The sequence below is a fragment of the Hevea brasiliensis genome, chromosome 15 (genome assembly GCF_030052815.1).
Source record: "Hevea brasiliensis isolate MT/VB/25A 57/8 chromosome 15, ASM3005281v1, whole genome shotgun sequence".
In the NCBI taxonomy this organism is placed as follows: domain Eukaryota; kingdom Viridiplantae; phylum Streptophyta; class Magnoliopsida; order Malpighiales; family Euphorbiaceae; genus Hevea; species Hevea brasiliensis.
Window position 1 is genome coordinate 27,050,234 of NC_079507.1, and position 12,919 is coordinate 27,063,152.

The window sequence follows — 12,919 nt, forward strand, 5'->3', positions numbered from 1 at the left end:
ATCAAATTTGTGTTATATGAATTTTGTAAATTGTGAAATGGAACTGTGAATCATTTCATTTGTGAACTATCAATAAAAGATTTATATATCGCATTTCAAATTGTTATTGTGCACCACTGAGTAAATTTTACTCAGCGATAGCTTTTCATTGCTATCGCAGGTAGACAGACTGAAAGGGCAGCAGACTAGGCTGCTAGTACTACACTGAGAGATCATCGGGTATATTGAGTATACCATATTCTGCATTTTATATTGTAATGTATGTTCACTGTATATATATAGTGTTCTTGGTTTTGAGCAGTTGTAAATTAAAATTGTACATTAAATTTGTAAACTAAATTTGTAAATTATTTTGGTTTGTAAATATTTCTTTTATCTCAGCTTTTGAAAACACTGCAAAATTATTGCTGATTTGAGTTGACAAATGTTGAGAATTTGTGTTGACTAAATGTTGGAGTTGGGATTTAGAAATATATTTGAAGTGCTTTTTACAGGTTTTTGAAGTACTGTTTTATTCAAAATATAGATGGAACTCCACCAAAATTTTTACAGAAATTATTAATAATTCAAATGTGTTAGCTGTTTCACTTCAGTTCAAAAAAGTTTTTAACACCTGTAAATTGTGCTCACCACTGTGGAGAAGAAGTAAGAAAAGTTTTAAAATCCCTTGTAGTGTATTTAACGGGTTATCAGTAGACGAAGTTGGTAATTCATTAAGTATACTACGGGATCATGTTATGCCTTACAGAGGGGTAGGGTGTGACATGTTTTAGTTGTATCAGAGCAAAGTTTTTAAATTCTGTTTTCACCTGTTACTTGAATATTCTTTCTTCATAGTACAACTGCTCAATATCATTGTTTGATACATACAGTACATTACATTATAAATATGCACTAACGAGAGGAAATCTCCTTGGGTTATTTGTTCAGGAGATCTAAGATCCTCGCATTGATAATGGAAGAGGGTGATCATTCAGTCGATCAATCTATTAAGGCTGAGGTGCAAGGGGATGCCCCAGCCCTAAACAATGTCAGTGGTTCAGCAGCACCAGCCCCCGTAGTACCGCAGTTTCCTGCTCAGTTCGCTCAGTAGATGGCTGCAATGTTCCAACAAATAGCTAGTAATGTGCCTACTCAAGTCCCAATACAGACACCAGTGGTACAACCATAGTCTTCTGCTAGGCAGTATGACAAATTAATGAACTATGGGGCTACAGAGTTCAAGGGGACAGTAGATCCTCTAGAGGCAGAACAGTGGTTAGAGAGGATGGATAGGGTATTCAAGAAACTGCATTGCACGAAGGAGCTCAGATTTGAATACTCAGTATCTTTTGCTACAGGGGGATGCTTATGACTAGTGGAAAACCATTCCTCACAGTCTGGTAGAACCTGCAGTGCCAACATGGAATGACTTTCTCAGGGAATTCAGTCAAAAATATGTCCCCGATGCTTATGTAGACCAGAAGCTGCAAGAGTTCCTAAGTCTAAAATAGGGGAGTAGATCGGTGGCTGAATATGAAAGGGAATTTTTCAACCTAAGCCATTATGCAGTAAGTCTACTTTCTACCAGTAGGGAGAGATGTAAGAGGTTTGAAACCGGCTTAAAGCCTAGTATCAGATTACAAGTGGTCGGATTCAAACATAACAACTTCTCTGAACTTATTTCTCAAGCACTAGAATTAGAAAGAATTGAATCTGAAGCGGCTCCTGAGAAAAAGAAATCAGAGAAGATAGAAAAATAGGGAAAGTCAGTAGACAGAGTTCTAGTGGTCCTACTGGAAAGAGGAAAAACTTTGGGGGATACAACCGAGGTAGTAAGAAGTCCGGTAAAGATAGATTTTCTAGACAGAAACCACCTCGATCCGATCAGCAAACTCAACAGAAACCCAGAAATGCGCTGTCAAATTGACTTTGTGAAACTTGTGGTAAACCACATAGTGGGGTATGTTATAGAGCTGTAGGAGTATGTTTTAATTGTGGAGAGACTGGTCATTTTGCTAGGGATTGTGTAAATCCATGTCGTTCTATTTCATTTACGACACCAAAGGGATCAACCCAAGTTTCTACCCTAAAGAGTTCACCATCAGTTAGTAGAGGCAGAGGTAGAGGTAGGGGCAGTACAACTAGAAGTTAGAGTACCGTGAATCAGCCAGAACAAGGTAATGCTTCAGCTGGAGTATACGCTATACGGCAGAGAGAAGAGGCTTAGAATTTTGACATTATTGCTGGTACTTTCTTAATTAGTAATTAAGATATATATATGTATTGTTTGACCTGGAGTTTGCATACTTTTATGTTAGTGTTAGAACTATATGTTCTATTATTATTCCTTTATGGGGGGAATAAATTTTGATGCATTAGTGATTAGTCCTTTAAGATAAGGATTGTGATAATAAGTGAAATTAGTTTTGAAAGAGTTTATCTGTGAAAAGTATTTTCTAACGCACCATAAATTATAAAGCTAAACGGCAAGCCTACTTAATGTAAGGCAAGAGGACGTAAAAGTAAGTTATAGTAATAGAATTATTCTAGATGAGGGCAAGGATGTTACTATTATTAATTGCTAATGGATGTTGTAATCAGAGTAAGATTCGAATATCAGTAAATTCGAAAAGGATAAAATATCAGAAAATTTGATCTATTGGGATGTATCATAGTAACTATGCAATGTTCTTGATGTTTATACTGTAAGCTGCAGATTACAGTACTGACTTGAGATTATTGTATAGAGCTACGTACTACTCGATAATACACCAAGATGAGAATAGTTGCCAATGGCATCTGTTTTGGTATAGTTATACCAGAACAGAATTTTATTATTAGAAATAAGTTTGAAAATCCTACTTAGGGATTTAAAACTCAAAAGTTAGAATATCGAAAGGTTATAGTTTAGTACAAAAGGGAAGTTATAGAATATTGACAGATAAAAGGAGTTATGGAAGTAAAAATTCGAACAGTTGGTTCAGATATAACAAAAAAAAAAGTTACAAATGTGAGTAAGACTATTGACTAGAATGGTCAGAGCACTAATAACTAGATAAATCATTCTAACATGACCTCAAGAGTCATTCAAGAAGGAAGATGAGTCGAAATGTTAAACAGGACAATAGTAAGAGAAGATTAGTGTTATACAAACAAATTAAACGTTGTATTAGATTGTTAAAAGTCTTATACAAATTTGAGGTAAAGAAGATTATACAATCATATAGAAAGGAGAAAATAAACGTATGACTATTGTAAGATGGCTATTGGGTAAAATTTCGTGGACGAAATTTATTTAAGGGGGGGAGAATTGCAACACCCCTATGTTCGGTAGTGCGTTCTACTATTCTAGTGACCAGTGTTGTCTGGACAGCTAGGATGCCTAGTACTACACTCGATAAGAGTGAGGAGACATAAAATATTGAAATACAAGAAAAGAAAATACAAGAAAAACAAAGGAAAAATAATAGCAAAGAAATGTAACCAAGTTAAGCGAGCCGAGAACCCTAGCGATGGGTGACTGCACCGTAAAGTTGCGGCGTGGACCGTTCACTAGCCCTGGACCGCGGGGAACCCTAGAAAATATTTTTAGAACTTAAATAGACACCTATTAAAGTACAAATTCCATTAGAAATATCGAAGAAAAATTAATTAATTAGTACAAAGAAAAGTGAGAAATCGAAAAACGGAAAAAACCCGGTGTTACCGAAAAATCGGGAATGCAATCCGAACAAGGGCATTGTGGTCAATTGACACTCTGAGTTGGAGTTTGACCTAAATTTCCATGAAAAATAAGCGGTAGTATATTTTGAAAAATTGAATGAAAAATGAGATTAAAGATAAAATATGATTAAGAGAAATTAAGTGGAAAAATATGGGAATAATTAAAAGTTTAATTATAATATTATTTATTTAAGGATAGTGGAGCACTAAGTGGACTATATAAGCCACATGAGGATCAGAAAATCTGCATTCAACTTCATCTTCTTCCCATTTTAAAACCTTGCCGAATCCATTTCCTTCCCTAAAAACCACCATGGCCACACCTTGCATGCAAGCTCCACTCCTAATGATCAAGCCACAATTTCTCCAATTGTTCTTCATTAAAAGTGTTCCACACATCATGGGCAGTATGTAGAAAGAAAGAAAGAGGAGTTTTAGTGAAGTTTAATTAAGCCCAAGTTGAGGTTAGTGCTTAATCTTTCCATTTTCCTTCATTAATCCTTGTGTTGAGCTTTGGGTAAGTTGAATTGCTAAGAAAATTTGAGGAAATGATTGAGTATTGGTGAACCTTATTTTTGGCAGCCATGGAAACTCTTTAAGGGCAGTTTATTTCTGCTTGTATATGGTAGATTAAAGGATTGATTAAATGTTTATGTGTGTAGGAAATTATTTGGGTGATGTATACTTAGTATATGTGAATGTGTATTGAAATTTGAATGCTCGAAAATTTAGGGAATGTAATGCATGAATCAGCAGCCTGGTTTGGTGAACCATAAGGATGTTATTTCACATTTGGATTATGGAATATTAATGTTGAATTGTGTTAATTGTTATGGCAGTTTGAGTGTATGTATGATGGTGTGAGGTTGGACGTGTAAAAGTGTTATAGTTAGATGATTGAATTGTTGTAAATTGGGTTTGAAAAATTCTGTACTAAATGGTGCACATTGAATGTAACTGTATGCTGCCAAAATGACCTATAATGTGTTGTGAATTATGTTTAGGTTATGGTACAACTAGAATTGGCTTGAATGTTGAGTTTGGTAAGTGTTAAAAGTAATCTTTGATGAGTATGAATAAAATGCAATAGGACAGTTTGGGTTTTGGGCCTAGAACCTTAAATGTGTAGCTCCAGTTGGTATGAGACCAATTGGAGGTGAAACTAGGCACAAAATGTGTAACACCCTCCCGGTAGCAACTCCGTACATTCTACTGTTCCGGTGACCGGTGTCGGTCCGGGCAGCTAGAACGTCCGGAAAAATATTTAAACTAAAGTGAGGGACCAAAATTAACTCAAATATAAATAAGAAAAATTTAGAAAAAATTTTAGAAATAAAATACAACCAAGTTAAACGAGCCGGTGCCCAAGCGATGGGTAACCAGAGGTAAGTTGCGGTTCTCGCAACGAGGAGCCCTAGACCCGAGAGAAAATTCATAAAATAATTTTTGAGACTCCAGAGAAGGGTCATTGAGGTTCCTATGGCATTAGAATGCCAAGAAAATATTTAGAAAATTTTTTCAATCGGTACAGATAATTTTGACCCGTTAAGCCAAACGGAGGGCATTTTGGTCATTTCGCCTTCAGAGGTGATTTTTGGCCGACTTGTCCAGTTAAGTAAATAATTATAATGATCTAAAATATGAATAAATATTACTAAAAATTAATGTGAAAATGAGTAGAGAAAAGAAGAAAAGAAAATGAAAGAAAAACCTAAATATGACATCACATGATGTCATTTGGAGGGCTTCCACCAATCACAACCAAATAAGCCAAATTAAAAAGAGAAAAAAAATGACAAATGAAGACACAAAATTTCTGGTTCTTCTTCTTCATTTGGACGTGAATCTCTCCCTCTCCCTCCACCATTTTATCAAGCTTTGAACTTGATTTTCTCTTCACCCACTCACTAAAACCCATAAGTCTCTTCATCAAAAATTAATCCCACACCTAGACAAAGCTTTTGGCAGCCTAGAAAAGGAAGGAAAGTGAAGTTTTAGCTTGAAGAAATCTGCCCTACAAGAGGTTAAAGTGAGGTTAGTGCTATCCTTTCACTCTCACTCCTTTAATCCTTGTTAAAGCATCATTTTAAGTTAAGAAATTGTAAGAGTTTGAAGTAAATTATATGTGTTAGGGCATCTTTAATTTTTGGCAGCCCTAAGGAAGGATGAGGTTGATTGTTTTAATGAATTTAGAATGGATAGAAATGATGTTTAAGGTATGAATATGCATGGATGTTGAATTAGTGTGCTAATTGAGGTTTATGGGTATTTTAAATTGGACATTAGGGTTTTGAGAAGTGAAACTTGGATTTAGCTTATGGAATTGTGAAAGAACATTATAAGGGTCAATTAGTGACCATTTTAGGTATATTGACCATGAATTGGACTGAAAAATAGTATAGCCAAGTGAATGTGTAGGCTGCCTTGTTAGTGCAGTAGAGGGACTGAAAATTTAGTCCACTTGCACAGCCATAAATTTGGTTGTGTAGGTCCAATTGATGTTTGGCCAATCGGACATGAAACTAGGCTTATAATGGCACATTTTTGCTGAAGAAACCATGCCCAAAAGACCAAAGCAAGAGGACCAAAACTTGGCCCCAATTCGGACACACTGCAACAGCCCCTGCAGAATTGACAAAATGAACAGTAACTGTTCATTTGGCCATAACTCACTATAGATTTGGTCAATTGACCTGAAATTTTTACAGCAACAAGTTAAGACATAGACAAACAACTTTCATGAAGAAACCTACCCCAAATTATGACCAGAACCTAACCCAAATGGCAGTCACAGTTACTATTCAAACTTGCAACTCTGCAGATTTTCATTTGAGCAGTAATGTTTGGATGGTTATAACTCTCTCTAGAAAACTCGGATTTAGGCGATTCTTGAACCGATGAAAACCTAAGGCATAGTAGAACATTTCATATGAAGAAAGTTAGACCAAAGTATGAACTTAACTTGATCAAATTACTGACCAAAGTTGGACCAAAATCTGCCAAAACCCAAAAGTGCAGCATGAACAGTGCAAGTGAACAGTAAACTTATTTTGGCCATAACTTGAGCTACAAAACTCCAAATGGAGTGATTCAAAAAAGGAAATTCAACTAGACAAAATAAGGAACAACTTTCATGTTTACCATTTCCTCAAATTCCTACTGCAATAGTGCCCAATGGAATAGTAAAGTTGAGTTAGCAAAATTGAAAATTTTGCTTCTCTTGGTTTAAGCTTAGAAATGGTATTAATGCTTAATGCCAACAAGTTTTAAATGAAAAATGTGGTATGTTTGAAGTGCCAAAGTCAATGTATATATTTTCTATGCAAAATTCAACATTTTTGTTGACCAATGAGGTGAATAGTGTCACCAAAACCAAAAATTGGCAATTTTGCCAAAATGACCTAAGCTTTGAGAAAGTGACCAAAACCAACAAGTTTTGAATACAAAATGTGGTATGTTGGGAGTATTAAAACCAATGTACCTATTGTTTATGCAAAAGTCAACATTTTAGTTGACTAATGAAATGAATAGTGACACCAAAACTTGAAATTCAAAATTTGAAATTAGAAATGCATCTAGGGGACTTTAAATTGCAATTGGCAATTAATACTAGCAAATGTAAAACTCAAAATGTGGGATCTTGGTGTAATAAGAATTAATATATTCATTAAGTATAAAAAGGTCAACATTTTGGTTGACTAGTAAGGTGAATAGTAATCAAAATGATTAGTAAATTAAGATGAAGACCTAGAACCAATTCTAAGCTTAAATGCTTAGAATTGTATGACAAATATGGACTATGCATGCTAGTCAAAATTGTTAAAAAGAAATTTAGGCCATAAATTTGAAATCCATGAAATATTCATGGATTACTTGAAACATGAAAAATAAGTCACCTAATTGATGTGAATAGATAGTTAGAGCACATATGCTCATCATAAATGGAATTCATAAAATATTAGTAACTCAACTTGAAATATAAAATTTGTAATTACATAAATAGATTCTTGAATGTATAAATGAGAAAAGAAAAATGTTTTGAATACAATGGTACATGTGAACCATTGCTTAGAATTGTGATCAATATGAATAACATAATGAATGAATAAATGAACCATATTAATGTATGAATGAGACATTAGTTCTCATTATTGTAGAGAGGAGAAATATTTTGAGTACAATGGTATATGAATACCATTATTGTGAATTGTGATCAATAGGAATGATGCAAGGAATGTATGAATATTATGATCAATGTACAAATTATGAAATTTATCGTGAAATAATAAAGACATAAAACACAACATATTAATATTTGATGATATTATATGCCCTTGTATTGCCTAGACATGTGTGTCAGATTGGATAGTTTGGCATGCCAATAGGGTATTGTTTTAGCAAGATCGCAAAGGCTTTATGCTGTATTCATGGCTTTTGCCCGTATTCATGGCTTTTATGCCCGTATTCATGGCTTTTATGCCCGATTATGTGATATCATGGCTTTTAGCCATCTTGACTGCATACATGGTTGGCGTTAGCGTCCCATGGTATGACGGCCCGAGGCACGCGGTGTCGGTGCCAACGACCCGTTATCGATTTAGTCGACTGTCGTGAGTCACTTGGGCGATGTAATTTATTAAAATAAATTAAGACTATTAGTAATTAAAAACATTAGAGATCAAATAAATGAGTTAATAAGACTTCAAAAGAATTAGTTACAATTATGAAATGATCCAAACCACATAAAAATTGTTAAGTAAAATGATAAGAGAGTTGCAAAAATAGGTATAACTTAACTAAATATTTTAAATGTACCTTCTATTGCCATATGAATATAAATTGAGTATTTTTATTAATTCTGTATATCGTACATTATCACTGTGAATTTCGGAATTAAACGCTTCCAAAGCGAAACAAATGAGAACAAAAGATAATTAACATTAGACACATTGTATTAAATTAAATTGATTCTTAAGCATTCAAATTATGCTCTGTTCTTTCTTTATTTGTATATATTATTTCTTGTTATATTATTGCACCACTAAGCAGAAATGCTTAGCGCGATGGAATTGCTTCCTCGCGCAGTCTTGAAGGAAAAACCGATGGTATCGATCGAGATTTTTGGAGTCCAGATCTGCAGAAGTGTCAGAAGAGTTCAAGATTGTCACCTCCTCAGCAATGCATGTAGATAGGGCTCATTTTATACATGTTATGTATATTTTTCATTCCTAGCACATTGTAAATTATTTGAATATCTTGTACAAAATAAACTCATGTAATTAACTTATGAATTATGGAAGTTATTCAAAGTAAGTATTTTTGTATGTGAATTGAATTTGAGTTATAATGAGATTATACTTGTGAATATTGAGATATTGAAAATCTAATGAGATTTCTGAGAAATCTGGATACTGTATTGAGATACATTATGTTTGAAAATTTTTGAGACTATTAAGTTTGAGAATTTGAGTATGTATTGAAATTGTCTTTGGCAGGTTCAGAAGAACTGTTAGTCCAAATTACAGCCGACACTTTGTCGGATTATCGTTAAAATTTTTGAAATTTCCAATGTAGTTAGATTTTGATAAAAGTAAAAAAAAACAAAATAGCCTAAATCTTCAATAAAGTTTTTTTTGAATAAATAAATCAAGAACTGTAATCAAATCAGATAAAATAGAGTGCTCCGGCACACTGAGTGGCATAACTTGCTCGGCTACACTGTAGTCGGGTAAGGGGTGTCACAAAATGTGCCAACTTTCATGAAGGAAGCTTGCCAAAATTCTGCTTGCAAGGTAGCTTGAAAAATGACCAAATCCGGATTAAGTGCAAATAAGGCCTGAAAATTGACCATTTGGGCAGCAGTTAGTGTTTAGGCCATAACTCACTCAAAACAGGTCCAATTGACCTGAAATTTTGACCATGAATAGTTAAGACCTATATCTACAAGTCTACACCAATGCCCAGAAATGACCATAAACAAGTCAAACAGCTTGCACAAGTTGGGGTCCAAAAGCTAGCCGAACCTAAAGTGACCTAAAGTGACCAATTTTGATGCATTTTGACCAGCAATAGTAAAATGACCATAACTTGGCCTACATAACTCAGAATGACCTGAAATTTCGCGCCGCGTGCAATAAGACATTGATCTACAAGTTTGTAGTTTTGACCGAAAGCCGAAAACTGAGGGAACTAGGTCATCCAGCTAGGTAAAACTAGCATCCCGTAATCCAGCAAATTGCAAGAAAATGCAAGATACATGGAAATGAATTTGGTAACATGTACTAACCCTAAAAGACTATCGAATGTGACATATTAGTAAAATTAAAACCTAATTTACCTAGAACGCATTGAGGGTCAACATATTAGGTGATTAAGCAAATAATAGAATTCAGTGAATTAATTATCAAGCATTATCGTCAGAGACAGTTTAAATGAGTACTGAAACACCTCAAATTATGTTTCTCTGTTAGCAAAGACTCAGGGAAAGGGAAGAAAACACTGAGTAAAGGCCAGGAGACAGTTATTAGAGGTTTGTGCACAATAGTTATTTCTTTTGAATTTTTCAATTGAAATAAATTATGATTATTTGTATGTTATTGTTTTAAATTGTTTGTGCACAATAAGTATTTCTTTTGAATTTTTCAAATGAAATAAATTACGATTATTTATATGTTATTGTTTTAAATTGTGTTTGTGCACAATAAGTATTTCTTTTGAATTTTTCATTTGAAATAAATTATGATTATTTATATGTTATTGTTTTAAATTGTGTTTGTGCACAATAAGTATTTCTTTTGAATTTTTTAATTGAAATAAATTATGATAATTTATATGTTATTGTTTTAAATTGTGTTTGTGCACAGTAATTTTGACTTCTCATTTTCTACTTAAAAATTTAATTCAACATTATAGTTTTAAATTGTGTCCGTGCACAATGCTTTTATATTCACTGCTTTTACTAGCAAATTTATTTGGAGAAATGAGTTATGAGTAATTTTTTATTACTTTGGTTTTGGGAATATTATTTGGAACTTATTGTGTTGCCAACTTTGCAAATGGAAATTTTGAGATAAAATGTGATTTATAGTTTGTATGAAATATTGTAATTTGAAATTGTTTTGATTCACACTTGGCATAACACTGTTACTATGTTCCTCCTCCATTTATGGGGTGAGTGTGATATATTCCTCCCTCTTTGACTTATCAGTCTGGGGTGAGTGTGATTATGTTCCTCCCTCTTTGACTTCCCAGTCTGAGGTGAGTGTGGATGAGTACTCATTATTCAGCTAGCTTCCTCCCTCATTGATTTTGATTATTGGGGTGAGTTTGTCTTGTCGTGGTGTACAACACGGCATGTGCAGAAAAATTGTGTCATGGACTAAATTGTGCTATTGATTGGCAACACTGTATTCTTCAGTTATTTGATCAAATGGTGTTATTGATTGGCAAAACTGTATTATTCAGTTATTTGATCAAATTGTGTTATGGATTAGCAAAACCGTGTTATTCAGTTATTTGATCAAATTGTGTTATTGATTGGCAAAACTGTGTTACTCAGTTATTTGATCAAATTTGTGTTATATGAATTTTGTAAATTGTGAAATGGAACTGTGAATCATTTCATTTGTGAACTGTCAATAAAAGATTTATATATCGCATTTCAAATTGTTATTGTGCGCCACTAAGTAAATTTTACTCAGCGATAGCTTGTTATTGCTGTCGCAGGTAGACAGACTGACAGGACAGCAGACTAGGCTGCTAGTACTACATTGAGAGATCATCGAGTATATTGAGTATAGCATATTCTGCATTTTATATTGTAATGTATGTTCACTGTATGTATATAGTATTCTTAGTTTTAAGCAGTTATAAATTAAAATTGTACATTAAATTTGTAAACTAAATTTATAAATTATTTTGGTTTGTAAATATTTCTTTTATCTCAACTTTTGAAGACACTGCAAAATTATTGTTGATTTGAGTTGACAAATGTTGAGAATTTGTGTTGACTAAAAGTTGGAGTTGGGATTGAGAAATATATTTAAGTGCTTTTTACAGGTTTTTGAAGTAGTGTTTTATTCAAAATATAGATGGCACTCCACCAAAAGTTTTACAGAAATTACTAATAATTCAAATGTGTTAGCTGTTTCACTTCAGTTCCAAAAAGTTTTTAACACCTGTAAATAGTGCTCACCACTGTGGAAAAGAAGTAAGAAAAGTTTTAAAATCCCTTATAGTGTATTTAATGGGTTATCAGTAGACGAAGTTGGTATTTCATTAAGTATACTACGAGATCATGTTATGCCTTACAGAGGAGTAAGGTGTGACACATATGGTGCCATGTGTCACCATCTTATGGTGCCACATGTCACCATGTAAAAAGATTAATTTGCCCATACTCTTTAATTTGAGTTCTCAATCCAAAATCATAATTTCTCCTCTTTAAATTAATTTATATCAAATATAAATTAATTAATTAATTAATCTCCATTAATTAATTTTTCATAATTAAATTCATATTTAATCAAATTAAATATAAATTTAATTTATACTATACATTCAATAACCTAGATTTAGTTTCAAGTCATGCTAGGGACTTTGCAATCTTATTGCAAACCAAACCTCTTTGATTAATTAATTAAACTCTTTAATTAATCAATTAAATCACATTTTAAATGGTGATTAGCTTGTGTAGATGTGTGACTTACTAGGCTCATTACTTATTGGCAATGAGAAATGATATTAACTCTTAATATCGTTAGAACTCTTTCTTACCGTAAATGATTTCTCAAAATTATTTCAGACATCTCATAGACCATGGTTGACACCTAGCATAATATGCCATGGCCACCCAATCAGTAATAAGGAATACCTTAAATGAACCTTTAATCATATGTTACCATGCACTAAAATCTCTCTGTTACAAAATCCCAATTTGAGCTGGAGTCATGGTTAATGTCAAACCCCATTTGCTATAAACATTATGTTTTCTTTTAATTATAGTTATTGATTAATTAGATTTTCTTGTCAGAAATTCTTTTCTAACTAAATCTGTCTATCCTGGCCAGGAACTTGAAACATCAAGAACAATTAAATGAACATAGGATTTTATCCTTATTTACTTAGGGTAATGGATTCCATCATGATCAACACATATCTCCATATATAAGTAGTAGGAGCTAACACATGCCCATATACCCATACACAGTATCAG